This window comes from Amblyomma mixtum, chromosome 9 (assembly GCF_055824585.1).
Source record: "Amblyomma mixtum isolate Tamu chromosome 9, ASM5582458v1, whole genome shotgun sequence".
Classification (NCBI taxonomy): Eukaryota; Metazoa; Arthropoda; class Arachnida; order Ixodida; family Ixodidae; genus Amblyomma; species Amblyomma mixtum.
The window spans coordinates 12,353,443-12,370,769 of NC_143020.1; the positions used below are offsets into that span (position 1 = coordinate 12,353,443).

At 48.0% G+C, this 17,327-nt stretch overlaps 1 long non-coding RNA gene across 1 annotated transcript in view; it reads right to left on the reverse strand.

Moving 5' to 3' along the window:
• Positions 1 to 948: 948 nt before the first annotated feature.
• Positions 949 to 17,327, reverse strand: part of LOC149328333 (uncharacterized) — a 77,906-nt gene continuing 61,527 nt past the window's right edge. The window contains exon 3 of the long non-coding RNA XR_016285660.1: positions 949 to 1,076. This is a non-coding gene — a long non-coding RNA (uncharacterized LOC149328333). The remainder of the gene's footprint in view (positions 1,077 to 17,327) is intronic.

The window sequence follows — 17,327 nt, forward strand, 5'->3', positions numbered from 1 at the left end:
GCAGACAAGGGCCGCGGCACAGACTACGATGTTTGTTCAAAGGCTTCAATAGCAAAGCTACACCAGCAATACTTCTGAGCGCTTCTGTAAACCTGATACCCTCTTCTTATCATTTATTCACTGTATAACTTTTGGTTCTGGCTGCATTATTAGAGCGTAATCACCGCACCGAAATCTGGCCCACGCGAAAATGCAGGAGCTGCTTATGGGCGTGAAATACACTGACAGGAAACAAATTTGAATTTGCAGCTGCCAGAAACAGAAAAGAAACGAATCACCTTGAGCGCAATAACGTTTTCAGTCTCACTGCAGTCACGGGAAGCAAATCAACGCCTTCCCCTCATAGAATTGGTGATCTGATATTGCTTATGAATGCAAAAGCGCTATTGAGCGCAGGTACCCAAGCACTAGGAAATGGAAAGAATCTTGAAATCACAAGGGCACGAAAGAAAACCTGACAGCTAAACGTGTGAGGCTAATACCAAATGTGGAAAGCAACAGTTTGTGCAACACCTCCACAAGAGCAATATGTGAAGTAGCGTTCGTTAAAAAACGCACATTAAATGCAGTATTTGCCACAAACACCACGTGCAGGAGAACGCCGGCAGTTTCGTTCCCTGAATGGCGATCAGTCCACTTTTACGAGCGCTCTCCTACTCTGCTTGAACTAGAGCTACACACATCACTGGTAATTGCAGGCAGTTTTGACAAAGGCAACAAAGGTACACCTTCGATGCAAAAAACACTTTTCCTAGCCGATGAGAAGACCGTCCACGCAGCAACAAAACTACAAGCGCACAAAGAAAAAAGTTAAGAGTATAAAGTTGTCCTGATAAGCATACAAATCACAACATGGCAAAACATATCGCACTTTGATATGTCGGTCCATCTACACTCTCTAGAGGAGCAATTTCACTAGCGAATTCGGGGCGCAGCGCAAGCTAGGACGGCTCGGTGCTGGAAGTTTTCGGTACATCTGGCCAGGTGAAGTTTGTGACGAGGCGATGTTGCGGCCCGCACTGGAAGGCCTGCCGAAAGCGGTTGACAGCCGGGAGAGCGACGTTGCAGATAGCGATCTGCAAAGGGGAATGAGGCACAAAGAGCACGAATTTTAACACCTAGAGTTAGAGGCCCTGTGTGGTGAAAAAAAAAGGTGCTGGAGTTCCCGTCGGCGTGACGGAGAAATTCCAACTCAACGACATGGTCGTGACGACAAAATCACATGACCTCACATGGGTCATTCAAACAACCCACTGGGACCGCGCTGTTGCTTCCCGCATAAGCAGGGCGTACCAGCTAAATTAATCCAGGGTTCAAAAATACGCTGAGGCGTTGAGACGCCGCGACCAAATGCATGCTGCTGGGTGTTGCATGGAGCAAGTCACACAAGTTTTCGCATTGTGTCTAATTGCATGATTAGTAGAGAATAATTAACTTTGTCAGCAACGAAGATAGAAGAAAAATTCCAATGAGAAAGTTTGTAGAAGGGCCTGAAAAACGTCCATCTTAGCTCTTTCCCTCCATTCAGATGACCGCGAAGTACAAAAACATACCAGGTGAGACCAACGCATAGGAACGAAGAGATCATTTAATGTGATTTGCTTCCGCTTAAAAGGCGACAGGGCAGCGACGAAGAATCTGGTTGTGCGGTTTATGCCAGCGGCATACTTCACTTCCGGCGGTCCATGGTAGCGATAAGAAGACACAGCCCCTATCGCTTGCACTCGCGTAAATCGCACAACCAGCACCTGCGTCGCGGCCCCGTCACGATTTAACGGCAGCACACCCGCCTGATGAGCTGTTGTTTGGTTGGGCGGACCAATTGGGAGTACTGCAAGCGCAGCGTGCAAGCGCACATGTCATGTGGTACTATATTTTATATCTCCCGAGCTTGGTTACTGAGTGCAAAAAGCTAATAGGTAATACTCAGAAAGTTGGAAACTGTTCAGCCGGACATTTTTTTTTACCGTTCTGCAGCTTTTCTATTGGAATATTTCGCCTATCTTCATTGCATTCGATGTTTGTTAATTCATCGCAATTAAATATGCGATTAAACCCTATACGAAAATTGGTGTTACTTGCTCCGTACAATAACCAGCAGTATGCATTTTGTCGCGTCGGTATAGCGCGCCGGAGCGTAGTTTGAAACCATGACTTAAGTTACCTAGGACGCCCTCTATGTGCTACGCCGTCAACAAGCAAAACTAGCATGCTAAAGAGATAAATTAGTGGAAGCTCTTCCTAATTGCTCCAAATGTCCTAAGGTTATTTATCCATACAAACTAAAGTAATTGCGGCAAAAAGTAAGCTGGGGTGAGTAAAGTGATTTTGTAATCCAAGACCTTCGTCATCAAGGAACATAGGCCACAAACGGTCGTTGGTTTAATCGCAATAGACGTTGACCTGGTGGCTGCGTTGTGGTATTTGACTTGATGCGGTGTCTTAAGGAAGTACGCAAGTCTTTTTTCCCGATTTCTTATATACTGGAGTGCGGTGAGAAGCTTTCCACGTGCACCGCCTTATCACGGTTGCGCATGACCGTGAGCGCACAAGTCAGGATGACACAACATAGCCAGGACCGTTTGCGAGCAATGGGAATTGTTCAGATGATTCATAAGCTTAACAACACTTGAGAGATCGTGCGATATTCGTTTTTCACAACGGCGAGAGGAAAAGGAGTTCCAGAAAACGGTTGACTTTTTACGGTGTGAGGATACGACACGTGAAGATATCAGACTGCTAAAAAACAACTTCTGCCTTAGAGTGGTATAAAGGAGTCTATCACAGATTGCGTGTAAGGATATACTGATTTTGGTTTACTGGTTTATTGGCGTGTGACGTCTCAAAATGACTCAAGCTACAAGGGACGCCGTAGTGAAGGGCTCCGGAAATTTCGACCACCAGGGGTTCTTTAACGTGCACTGACGTCGCACAGTAAACGGGCCCCTGGAATTCCGCCTCCATTGAAATTCGGCCCGCGTCTTTCGCGTCATCACCCGAGTGCCATAACCACTGAGAAACCGCGGGGGGGGGGGGGGGGGGCTGTAAGAACAAGACATAATACAAGACTAGATGCCCACGAAACGTACATTGGCAACTTCGTGGCTTAAATAAGTAAAAAAACAGTCAGGAGGTTGAGCACCTCCTTCTGTCCTTCCTCGTGGGCAATACCTCTATGTTGCCCGAAGGAGCAAAAAACAAAAAAAAGTATAACGATCAAATTGAATGTGACCCGGAATTAAGCAGACCTTTACAGATTAAGACAAGAAGATTTTGAGATTAAGAATCAAAACAAAAATTTTCAGGAGGAGTTTTTGAAATTATTGCCAAAGTTTGGCTGTCTACACAGCTCAACACGTCCCGTTTTAAACTGCACCACAGTTTCCCGCTGTGCATTGTAGAGCGTCGTCTTCATCAACTTCCATCTGCTCCGTCCGTTTGCACTACGCGCTCATCATCGTGTTCTGCATAGCATGAATCCTTGCTTTCCCACTGATTCTAATGTAGCAAACGTTCTCTGAAGCACGACCGAAAACTGGGCAAGTTGGTGAACGTTCAACATTATGTACAGCGCGAAAAACGAAGACAGGGGAAGAAACACGCAAACAAACAAGCGCTGACTATCAACTGAAATTTCATTAGGAAATACTCGTGCTTATAAAGGCTTCAACCCAACACGCGCAGGCGCACAAAGCATGAAACACAACAAAACAACACAAACAGCAAACCAAACCACACGTGCGCATTAGACTCATTGCACTGCAGCAGTACTCTCAAGATAGTTCAGTTCTACCTGGTATGAACGCCACCGAAGGTTTTGCAACGCACCGGATTCGCGATGTGGGGATCAGACACGCCTTTACTATTTCCCGGCACTACTGATTCCTGTGCCTGCAGACAACGTCGGCACGCCCCAAATCAGGAACACACCCGCTATCATTTTCTGCACTGCAGTCACGGCAATGTAGAACGAGATTTGATGAAGCGGCAGATCTCCCCAGCGACCTCTGGTGCTCTCTCAGGGGGACGTTGAGATTTTCCCACATGATACGGGTAATTGTACACAACGCCTTGGGGCGTGGGGCGTACAATGACTTGGCACGTGCCGACGTTGTGTTCAGGCACAGGAATCAGAAGTGCCGGGAAATAGTAGAGGCGTATCTGATCGCCACATCGCGAATCCCGTGCGTTGCAAAACCTTCCGTGGCGTTACACGAGGTAGAACGGAACTATCTTCAGAGTACTCCTGCAGTGCAATGAGGCTAATGCGCACGTGTGGTTTGGTTTGCTTTTATGCGAAGCATACTACTTTAGCTACCACTTCAGCCCTTCACCGTGGTTATGCGCCTCCAAATCACGTGATACATGACGTCACACCACGTGACACGATGACGTCCCGACAGTGGAGAAACGGGGGCCCACCTCGCGCCGTCGCTGTGGTTGTGCGCCTCCAAATCACTTGACACGATGATGCCACACCACGTGGCACGATGACGTCATGGCAGTGGAGAAACGGGGGCCCACCTCGCGCCGTCGCTGTGGTTGTGCGCCTCCAAATCACGTGATACATGACGTCACACCACGTGACACAATTACGTCACGATAGTGGAGAAACGGGAGCCCACCTCGCGGCGTCGCTGTGGTTGTGCGCCTCCAAATCACGTGATACATGACGTCACACCACGTGACTTGATGACGTCACGACAGTGGAGAAACGGGGGCCCAACTCGCGCCGTCGCTGTGGTTGTGCGCGTCCAAATTACGCGACACGATGATGCTTCGCATTCTCCAGGCTTAACCAAGTTAAGCCTCAGCCATTTTTTCTGTTGTTTTTGTTGTGTCTCATGTTTTGTGCGCCTCCGCGTGCTGGATTGAAGCCTAGAGAAACACGATTATTTCCTAACAAAATTTAGTTGATAGTCAGTGCTAGTTTGTTTGCGTGTTTCTTCCCCTGTCTTCGTTTTTCGCGCTGTACAAAATGTTGAACGTTCTCTGTAGTTTCCAAAATTTCAAAATTTTGCCCGGATAACCCGTGAAATTTGTCCTCTGCCAATTTGGACCATAATCGATGCCCAGTCATAAGTGAGCGTGCCCGAAACGATGGCGACTTCCTAACAGGGTCCGCCCATTGCCAAAACTCGCAAGTTTTCGCACCCGAACATTTCGGGGGCTTAGGCTTCGCCTGTAAGGGCAGAAAGCGGCAGCGCTAACGGGTTATCACCGCTAACTGGCCCGCCACTGATCGGCATCCGCTGTCTACCGCGGTACTTAATCGACCAGCCGCTATTGGCAGCCGCGCGGAGGAGGGGGCCGGGTGGTTCTTTTTCTCTGCAGATAAACTGGAACGCAGTTCTCCTCGGCGGACTCCGCGACGGATCGAAATTTTCCGCCGGGCAGACAAGGCAATGACAAAGTAGCATCGCATCAGAACTTGGCGGCGCACTCGGAGGCCCCAAGGCGGGTTTATACCTCTCCAAGTCTTTCAGAGATTCATCATCACGCTCCGCCTGTCCCTTCCACATCTGTGTCATGCGTGCTTTTTACCGCTAGCTGACTAGCCATAACCAGCCACTCTTTCGTCATCATTGCCCTACTAACTACACCCACTGCTGGGCAAAAAGCCCTTGTGTCACTGTCCAGTTAACCGTGCCTTTTCCCAGCTGCGGTCGTCATATTCCCGCAAACTTCTGAATCTCATCCAGTCATATAACTTTCTGCCGCCTTGTGCTACGTTTGCCTTTTCTTTGAATCCACTCTGTTACCCAAAAGTACCAGCGGCTACTTTGCATTCGAACTACATGCCCTGCTTAACCCCATTTCGTCTACATTTTGGCTAGGATATCATTACCTCGCGTTTGTTCTCTCGCCCACTCTGCCCGCTTCCTCCTCTTAACGCTCAACATATGATTTTTCTTTCCATAGCTCGCTGCGTTGTCTTCAACTTAAGCTGAATCTTTTTCGTTAGCCTCCACGTTTCTGCCTCCCGATTAGTGATTCCTGAATCACACTTTGCACGTCGACTCATCACAAATACATACGCATCAAAACGTTCCAGTACAATGAACTATCTCGAGAATTGAATTAATCTCATTGAATTGTGTAATTAACGCTAATAATTTATTACGCAGCACCAGTACATATAACGTTCTTTGCCCCTCATTTGTTAAATAGCTTGTTTGTGTATGTTCCTGAGCAGCGCCGTTACCTTGACACGGCACACAGGTCATTCCAGACTTAGCAGAAGTCTTGCTTATCTCAGACGACAAACTGCTCGTCACCCAGTAACATCGCGATCAGATTCCACACAACTCCGGTTTGAACCTCTTTGTTCCGTACTACTAGTACAACCGCCACCATACAGTGATCACTGAACGGAACGTACTAGAGACTGTGTGGGTCCAACCAGTTTGCTAGCTCCGGTGAAACGCATCGTCAATCAAGCTTGCATGGCTGTCTCCATGGCAGTAAGTATAGCGACTCCTGTGACGTCCAAGTGCGTAATAGGCGACATCTTCCCCGCATAGAGGCTTCGACACACTTTCTTGAACTTTCTTTAAATAAACTCACCAAGGATGGTTAACTTACGGCAGCAATCGGTATAATGCGACAAATCATCAAAAAAAGCGAAGTCGCTCTTTGGGTTGTGTACGTGCATAGATGAAAACAACACTAATCAGCAAACCAACGTTTGAAATCCCAGAGAAAAAAAGTCCCCGTTTGCAGCTCAAAACGCGTTCCACAGTCACCTTCTATAAACAAACAGCAGCCCCTTGAAGTGCGTACAGCATGACACGCCCACAAACACGCACGCACCTAAGCACACGCACGAACGCACGAAAGCACAACACACCGGGACCCGTCGCGGTGGCTAAGTGCCTAGTGCGCTCAGCTACTGAGCAGGAGTTGCCGTGTTCGATCCCTATGGTCGTGCCGGCAAACATTTATTGGCTATGTACAAGGAGGGGTTCAGCCCCAGGCCCACGACTTAGGCCCTAGGTCTAGACCTAGGCCTAGGTCCTCGAAAATGAGGTGGAGCTCCTATTCGGGAGGAGCCCCAGTGGCGTCTAACGACACTCGCGTCCTGGCGACCAAGATCCGTTGGGACAGTAGGTCATGGCAGCTGAGCAGCGCCGCCAACCAGGCCTCTCGAGGAGGGTGGGATATGAAGGATTATAGGCATGGATGGGTATTGCAAGGGCAGGCCCAGAACACGTGAAAGACCCCCTAGAACGTCGCTCGACACAGGCTGCAGCCCCCATCAAATTCTACGTTGAGTTTCAATACTGCCGGGCACAGCACTGTGTTTGTAAAAATTTAGAGAAGGAGTCGTTCGTCTGTTCTCCGGAGACCCTTACAGGGTTCCCGAAAGTGACGATGTCATTGCTTATAATATGTAGCGATGTCTTTGAATGTGACTAGAAATCGAATGGGCTCGGAGTAGGATTCCAGAGCAAGTGTGAATGGCCGGGGAGAGAGGGCGCGGGCCGCCTGATCGCCGAACTCATTGCTCTGGAGTCCCTGTTGGCTGGGAGCCCAGATTAGGTTGCAAATTGGATGATTGTTGCATCGAGAGCATATTTTGTAGAATGCGTACGGCGAGAGGAAGTATGCAACCCAGCTCATAATTCTGACAGGCCCTCTCCGAGTCGGTAATGATATGTTTCGCTTGTGGGAGGAAGAGGGCTAGCGAAATCGCGATTTCCTCCGCATGTGTTGCGCTGTAGGCGCGGAACGTGAGTCCTGCCTCTGTGTTGGTGTTGTGGACGACTGCCGCGGTGAACCATCCCCCACGCTTGGGACCGGCAATGTCCACGTAGTACACGTTTTGTTGTCCACCATGATGTCGCTCAAGTGCTTCCGCGCGCGCCTGGCGACTTCCATTGTGGTCAGAGTTTGACATGTTGCGGGGAAGGGGTCTGACCCTGAGGGCACGTCTCCGGGGTTCTGGCACTCGTACTCTTTCCTCAAAGGTGATGTGTTGGATATGGAGTCGGTCAAGAATACGGCGACCGGATGGCCTTTGTGATAGGTGTGTGTATTGGTTGAGAAACTGGGCTTCTCGAAGTTCCCGATAGCTGTTGACCGCCCCCAGGTCAAACAAACGCTTCTTGGATGTGGTAATGAGAAGGTCAAGAGTCTTTTTGATGACACTGTCGTGTATGACTTCGAGTTGATCCTTGTCGTGTTTGCGCATGCGAAGCTACGGGGTTGAGTAGAGAATTCTGCTCGTTACGAAGTCATGTGCCAGCCGCAAGGCTTCTTTGCTTCGTAAACCCCCGCGCTTAACAAAGACTAGGCAGAGCACGTCGCCCACCTGGTCGCCGTACATACGGAGATTCGCGATTTTTGCGTCCGGTCTGCGTTGTCGGTTAATAAAAAGACCGAGGATCCGGATCGCATAGGGCTCTCTAATCTTACCCCGATGGAGTGCGGCACACCCGATGGAGTGTGAGGTGAATTGATGGGTCGTCCGGAGGGGAGGCACGAATGTGAACGAGCAATGATTTGGTGGGAACACATTGGAGACCACAGTAGGCAGCGTAAGCGTCCACTACCTCCGCCGCCTGCTGTATGCAGGTCTCTGTGTCCAAGATTGCCTTCTGTGGCCCAGATAGAGATATCATCTGCATATAGGGCATGTCGGATGCCGGGTATGAAGCATAATTGTGCGGGAAGGTCTTTCATTGCGAGGTGGAAGAGGAGGGGAGATAACACCGCACCATGTGGTGTACCTCGGGATCGGATGGTATAGGGTCCATGTTCCTCATCTTGATTTGGAATGCAGGTCAATCGACCCGTCAGAAATTCAGATGTATCGGTAGGTATTGCGACCACAGTTTTTGTCTTCGAAGTGATTGATTATGACTTCATGTTTGACATTACCAAAGGCCCCTTTCAAATCAAAGGCCAAGACTACCTTTTCATCGTGAGCGAGTTCCTTGGGCTCGAGTATGTCATGATAAAGTTGTAGAAGGATGTCTTGTGCGGATTTCTGTTGTCGGAAACCAAACATAGTGTACGCAAAAGTGTGATGTGCTTCGAGGTAATTGGACCGCTTCCCATAGTCTCCATATTCTCTACAGACTCCATCAATTTGAAGACACGAGATGTGATGGAGAGGGACAATAGGTTATCCACAAACTGGCGTACCTCCCTTAGGAATAAACGTCATTGACGCTGTTTTCCAATCCTGGGGAAGAGGAATTTCTCCAATCCAGATTTGGTTGGTGAATTCAAGGAAGGTATGATAGGTTGCATCTGAAGGTTCGCCTGAAGTTTGATGGTAACCTTGTCTCATCCCGGTGCAGTACCGTGTTTCATTTTAGCTAGGTCCTGCTTCATGTCATGAAATCTGAATAGAGCGCCCAGCTCTAGATTTTTTTCACCAACGTATAAGCATTGGGAAAAGCCAAAGTCCACCATGGTAGAGAGGTATCTGTCGCACACTGGTCGGGCCATTTGTGATGCAGTACCGGGAAAGTTATCAATAGAACCTTGGAGCGGCCGCGCTCTTTCACGTGTCTGAGTGGGGTCAATAAGTGCATGAAACAGACGCCAGGTGTTGCGACCAGAAACCTGGTGCGCCGCAGCGTTAAATCGATCCACCCAGAGAAGTGCAGTCGGCAGCCTTCTGCGTGAGCTCAAGAAAGTGGTGTCTGAGTTTCTTCTTGTGTTTCTGCTTTTTTCATCGTTTGGTGAGACTGCGGCGGTATTCCCAAAGATGGAGAAGATGGTTATCAACCTCGGGGGGTGGAGTCGGTGAGCTGGATGCATTGTGCGTTTGTACGGAGAGTTGTCAATAGAGAGATCACCCAGGTGGTCGAAATTAGTCCAGAGCCCTCTACTGCGGCAATCGAAAGCTTCTCTACGGGACCTCGGGCTTTCTTCGCGACGCTTGCGGTTTTTGTCTTCATTTGCCCTCAGATTAAGCAAAGGAAAGGAAAGTCCATAACTGGGCCCGCTTGGAACAGTGGGCTCGTTAGTCGCCCTTTGAGCCACGATACCGATGAACAGCGGCAGTTTCGAAAGCAGAGGAGAAAGCAGGGGGCCCCTGGGACAGTGGACACATCAGTCGTGCTTTAAGTTATGTGACGGTAGTGACAGTTATGCGCTGCATGCCTTGACATTTACAACATTGTGGAAGAAACGCGGCATTGAAGCCGTCGGCGTTCAATAGTGCATTAGCGTTGGCGTTGACACCGTTTCAGATTCCTTTGATTTTTAAGGAAACGAAGTGCGCATGACTGGATCCCTTCGTGAGCGGACGCCTGAATCGCGCTTTGACGTACGTAGGGGGATGAAAGAGAACTGTAGCCTGCTTGCATTCGCGCTGACCAGGTTGTGGCAGAGACGCGACACTGCAGGAATAGGCCGCAGCCTTCACTGGGTGAGCAAACTCTAGCGCTCAACTATTAACTGCCACCTAACCGGGTGACAGGGTGGGCACGCTGTGTCCGCAACGCACTCAACGTTACAGACGCTAAGCCGTGTACAGTTGCCCCATACGCCATAGCTTTCGCTCTGTACCATGTTCAGTAGTAGTTAAACAGCAGCTAATTTTTTCTCTTCATTCTTTAATTTCCAGCTTTTTTCTTTCCCTTATGGTGTGGGTAGCGTGTCCATCGATACATGAAACAAATCATACTGAGCGATTTCTGTTCCTGCAAAGAAAAAAGTTTCGCAGCCATTAAAATAGAACTCCCTCTGAAACACACGCCACACCTGGCTCTGTCCGCGTCTTCCAGCGAGGCCTCGCACATTTTGCGTGGCAACGCGCAATGGAGATGGTAGTCTAGCCATAGTCTAGAGTAGACTCTTAGACTTCGTCTGGAAGTCGAATAGCAAACAAAGAGCACAGGGCACAGGGCAGCCAAGCTCGCAGACAAGCCGTGACTAGGAAATCATGATGTCATGTAGTGCACATGATGAGGCCGCCGACGGTCGGCGAACGCAGTTGCCAGTCTTTCGGCACTCCCAAATCTGCTGAGCTCTATCTCGAGATCCCATGTACAGTCATGGAGGCGGCTTGGCCGCCTTTCGACCCTCTTTTAGATGGAGGTGTTTGCGCCTCGAAAGTCCTCGATGTCTGCTCCAGACTAGTGTCCTTGCCCTTCACTCCATCACGCAAGCCCTTAGCAGTCGGCGCTTTCTCCGGGTCCTCCACGTACCGGGAAATCGGTGCGTCCTGTAGCTGGTGTAACGCATCAGTTGGCTTTTCGACGCCGACACCGGGGTCAATCGCCGCCTCCAACTTTTCAGCAGCAACGATGGCAGGCTCTAGCGGCTCTAGCTCCTCTTAACTCGGTGCATCGTGTCAGAGCAAATCATAAGGACAACACGTCTCTGCGCTTATATCTGTCGGACGGTCCCATCACGGAAGTTGCAGAGCTCCGTATCCTTGGTCTGTTCATCAATAAGTCTTAGGCACGACACTACTACACCGAAACTCAAGCTCATATTCAAACAGGTAGTGCGCATGATCCACCGCGTCTCCAACAAGCGGGGTGGTCTGGGAGGCAGGGACCAGCCGGATCCTCTGTGCCGTGTCGTACCTAAGCACTATTGACGAAATCATCAGGAAGACGACAAAGCGAGCACTGGACCTCCAGATCGCTACCTCCGACGACAAAATGAAGGCGTTGGGGATAGTAAACTCCTATCAGGAGTTTCGGGAGACCCACCTCGTGAACCAATATACGCCGCTCTCGCAGACGGCTCCTGGGCGCCGCCTGCTAAACCGCTTACACATCGAACACGCATGGATACAAGAGGGGACGGAAAACATCCCGGTGCTGTGGCGCCATATGCTCTGGGTCACTCCGCTGCAGCCTAAAATGGACATGATTTCACATGAAGCAAGACAAAGAGTGCGGTTTCGCTCTCTTGAGAGGCAATATGGATCTAAACAGGGCGTTTACTATGTGGACATCACAAGGACGTCGCCCGCGGAATTCTACACGGCTGCCGTGGTCAATAGCGGAATGAATGTCGATGGGCTATTTTTTCCGGTCTCAAATTCAATGCGAGCGCAGGAAGCTGCAATAGCTCTCGCTGCCGTCGATCCAAAATCAAGAAGGGTTATCACAGAGTCTCGCCGGACCTGGAACACAATCTTGCAAGGGAAGTATCACGTCTTGCCTCCCAAATTCTAAGACCGAGATATGAGAGACAGGTACATTTCCTTTGCTCAAAAACTATTTACCGACGAGCAAGGCGTAGAACCGAATGGGCGATGGCGTTCTATGCATGGACTCCGTGGCAGCCTTGCAAGAGGCTCATGGAGGCGAAGCTTAACACCTTAACCACACATCAGTGACACAAGCAGCAACATCGCGCTTAAGGCTTTCGCCTCATCGCTGTTTAGGTCAACAAAGTGCCCCCCCCCCCCTGAATTTTGTTCGAATGGTATTAACAAAAACTAACAAAGTGCATAAGCTTTAAAGGTGCAGCTGAAACAATGTATAATTAAAACTTTCTCAAAATGCCTCCAAGCAGCTATTGTGATAAGCAGAGTGCAATGCTAAGAAAGGCCACTAGCTCCACCTTTTCTGCTTTGCGCGATAGCAGGACGACGCCAGGATTCCACCGTTCCAGCACCCTACGTTAGACAGTACCGCTAAGAACTGAGATACTTCTCCCTTTGAACGCTATAATTAAACACTCCATAGCAAAAACCGCAGTGGCGACAGCCAAAAGCGCCATGAACATGCCAAAAAAAGAGGCTAGGTCCGCTATTTCAAGCGGCTGTAATTCAATAATGTTTTGAGTGTGATCTTGTGAGGACATATCGTATTGCTCGAAATGTCTAGAAGGACGCAACAGAGCCTCTTCTATAACTCTGCTGATGAACTCGGTGAATGCTTCCAATGTGGATAATTCTTGCGCACAGCTATGCTAAACAAAAGGCTGGTTATCGCCTCTCTAGATTCCACGAGCCCTCTCTTCTCCTTAATAAGATACCGCGGTGGCAGAGAGAACACATGACAGATGCGGTCGTTTCGCTGAGCGCAGATCAGGCACGCCGGATACGTTTTAGTCGTCAGGTTTTCTTTAACGCTGTTCTCTTTAAATGAAGAACTCAGCTTGCTCATAATGACGTTCCCATGTACACTGCGCTTCAAATTAGTATGCTGAAACGTTCCTTTTACTACGCACGGCGCCACACGCTTGTGGTCAAGGGCAACCTCCAGCTTTTCGAGCGTGTCAAGTTCTTCCGGGAAAGCGCGGAGGGCAAACCTTGAAGTGAGTTCGCTTCGGAAGTAGTTCGAAAACGGAAGGATACCCACGAGCCAGAAACCACAAACAACGCCAGACGCAAAACTTCTTACGCGAGGTGTGGGCGATGATGAGGCTAAGAAGGAGGCTAAGAGGAACATGAACATATCAGAGGCAACATCCGGTGATCTTGACTTTGTTTTTTTCTGCTTGATGTCAGCCAGCACGAAGAACAAAAAACAGGAAATCAGCGCGGCGGCAACAAGAAGGAAATCCAATTTGGCTTCGTTCAAGGTGCCAATCATGGGCAGTTGTATAGCACGGTTGTGGTTCGCATAGAAGGTATCGTACCAATACGCGATCAAACCGGGCATGGCTATGTCTTTTATTGAGCTTACACCGGCAGCGCCCACATTCCCTTGCACGTCAACACGGCCCTCAAATATATCGCTAGCTAACGCTCTTCTATCAGAATAGAAGCTCTGAACTACAGTTACGTTGTACAGTGATAAGGCACTCCAAATGATGTCCATTTATCAAGAATTGCAAGTTGGTTTCTCTTTCCTGAATTGCGGAATGTCAAAACACGCGTTGTGGACAACTGTGTTGCGGAGCGGTGACTGTCTTTGCAGGGCAGACCCACTTTTCCCTTGTGCCTGACTGCAACCTCTGGAATACAGTGACGGAACGCTTGGGGCAAACGTTTCCCGAGTGTCATTTAGAAGAGTTTTCCTCTTAGGTAGTTCACAAGTGAAATTCCTGATGTCGGATCGTGTCACGTACCGGCTCATCAAACTTCTTCCTTTTACACTGTCTTCTAACAATATCCAGTCGACTAAGTACAGAAACAGCCAGTAGCGAATTGTTTCATACAGGCATCGTGACGCGTTTTCTCCGAGATTCGTTATCAGCACATCTGTTTTCGTGCTAATGTCGGTGTTTTTTCTCACCAGCTTGTAGAACCCGGGCAAACCTGGTTGTGGCAGAGTCCAGCAAGTTACAGGCCATGGAAGCTCCCTAAACGAGAAATGGTCTGAAAAATCCCAGTGTCTTTTGCACGTCATCAGTGCCACATCATCTCGCTGCGCTATGTGAGAAAGCAGGGTCCTAATCACATAACTGCCATTTTCATTAACGGATGGCGCAAACTGTATCGAACTGCAAAGCACACCGTGCATCACAGCCAACAATACTTTCGCATGGAGAACCATTCTTCAATCTTCCCGCTAAAGTTATGAAGTTTTTACTGTTTACATCATTTGACAAAATGCCTTCGGTAAAAAATAGCAGTTGTTGACAACGTACGATGTATTCGAAGTATCCTGTGTTCTTACATGGTCTTGAACGCCAACTTTCGGGCTTCCGAGCTCAATGGAAATGGCACGCGCGAGGAAATTGAGGAAAAGCACAGTGTTCCTAATACATGATCAAAAGAGGAGCACAGACTGCTAAGGGCAGTTTTTCACTATCTACGGTCCGAATTGACTGAATAGAGATATGAGATGACCAAATTGCAATGAAAGATTATCGATGCCTAACCCTTTTCTTGTAATTACAGAAGCACTTATTTATATTATCAGAAAGAGGGTAATGGTCAATATTCTGAGTACCATCGAGTCAAAGCATGCTTAACCGACCAAACGTTTTTAGGGCAGCATTTCGAAAATGTTCATGCAGGGTTAACTCTGGCAAGAGCAGGAGAGTGCAATGCGTTACAGTTCTCTCAGAGGTCCAGCGGCCGTAGACAATTCTTCCCACCAGCTTCCGTGATGTGATGAAGTGAAGTGCTGTAAATAGAATTGTTCAGATGTTACAGTCTGTAAAGCTAGCTTCTATACCAAGTAAACAGGTTTGAAAAGGATATCAACCAGCATGATCACCTGAAGTCACCTTCTTTGACGGTAGGAAGTTTTTCTTACCTCGATCACCGGTGTGCGGTGCCCCGTCAAGTGACTAAATACGTCTCCTACATTAAACGCTTCTATATACCTTATTTGAATGAGCTAGGAGCTTAAATGTCTAGTGTAGTTCTGTCCAACGTTTAGGGCCTCTTTAAAGAATAAAAATAAACTCTGGATTTTCATTTGCGTGAGTGAAGAGAGTGTGTTTCCGGAAAACGCGGCTCCAGGTAGAGTAGAGAGTCTATTGTATAATGCGACTTACCACCAGCGGCGTCATTAAGTTTCTTTCATAAAGGACCAACAAACACGCCGTGTAGAGTGGAAAAGCTCTCTGACATCTAGTGCTTTGTTTGTAAATTGCTGTAATGATTATTTTGCCTCGCACGAGGGTCGAAATAATGTTGCCTTCTCGCTAGAGGGTACATCACGCAGCGAGAATACAAAGCCCTGAGGAACAAAATTGGGCGAACTTCAAAAAAAAAAAGTTTTTGTTCACACACAGATGAAAGTTTTTGTTCAGAACACAGGGACCGCATTTTCTGTGCGTTCACTCTGTGTACTCGTCTGCGCACAATACGCATTGAGGGCTTTTTATGTGGGTCGAGACACGTGGCGTTTCTCTTGACAGCTGCGTGTAAAAGTGTTTGTACCTGAACTTTCAGTCACAGAAGCGCGTGGCTTGCACGGGCTGGTACCGAATGTAGAGGCGTCGGCATTCGATCGATTTACTTCTGTACAAAATAAACAAGCCTGGAGAAGAGCCTAATGTCAGCGGGGACACCGCACCACGTAGTAAGGTCGCCGTCACTCTTTCTTTAGTTTTCCAGTGAGAGTTTTTTTTTTTGTTTTCAAAAAAGCATGGCGCTGCAGAGGTTCTGTAAAAAAACAATTGTTGACTGCTTCGGCACTCGCTCACTCGCTTTTGAGTTCCCATAGAAAATCATTAGCAGCGGCGATTACCACGCAAAAAACAACTGTCGCCAAGGAAACTGCTTACTTGGCTTGAACGCCAGCACACAACAAATCAAAAAATTAAATGGCAGGAAAACAAATCCGCACAGCCAGCTGCCATCCATATGAGATAGCACCTCTCTCGTCTATAGCCCACTTGGCCACGTCTCATTTTTTTGTAACATATTTTACAGATACGTTTGCGAACACTTGAAATAATTCCTGATAATTATTTGGTAATCTGATAATCTACTCCACCTAGGCTGATTTTCATAAACATTTGACCAACACAGTTCCCACACCGAGTTATTGATCAACTTAACCTACAATAAGTTTGCCGTCCCGGTTAGCTGAAATGGTAGGGCGACTGCTCCGGTTAAGCTGTGGTCCCGGGATCGAGCCCCGGACAAGGACGAATTTCTCTTTAACTAAAAAGTTTCTGAGAAAGCTGTATAGCTTTCCTTTGTATCCATATGGCTACGCTCGAGTGGATGTCAATGAGTAATTACTCCCTTATTACAAATCTACTCCATTTTGGGGGGTTCCCCTAAACATTTGACCCACAGATGATGATGTATGCTTCTCCTAAACATCTGGCGAGCAAAGCAGTCTTCCAGTGCGAACAGGTGGTAAATAAGCAATCTCATTCTACAAAAACTGCACGCGTGCTACAATAAAAACATGTACAGTCTTTGTCAAAAGTAACCAGGCTGCATGGTTTGCTAGTAGCTCGTACAGTGGAGCCCTTACAGCTTCCCTGAAGCTGAAATGGTCGTTAAATGTAAAGACTGGGGGTCTTCTTACCTTCCAACACCTTTCGATCTTTAGGAAAGCCACAAAGGCTCCACTATACAAGCTAGAAGCAAACCATGCAGCCTGGTTACTTTTGACAACGACGCTACACTTCGGATGCAAAATGTGCCTGATGGTTCTTTTGAACACAAAAATCATATTCACATCGTTCCACGTCAGACGACTAAATCATGTCACTCGGTCAGCTAAATTTTTTCGTGAGGAGTATGGTTTGTTCAATCTGGGCGCTCTGGCTATGCGGAAATTGCTTTTGTAGAAAATATTCTTCGCGGAGTGACCGCCATTGCAATTTCGCAAATAACAGTTAAGAGCTATAGCAAATGAAAATTTAAAAATAATTATTTACACACCATGAAAATATATTCAACAAAAAAAAAGATTATGCATGTCAATGATATCAATCGAGTCTAAATTTCGCGTATTTGTTGCGAATAAAACGTACTAGTG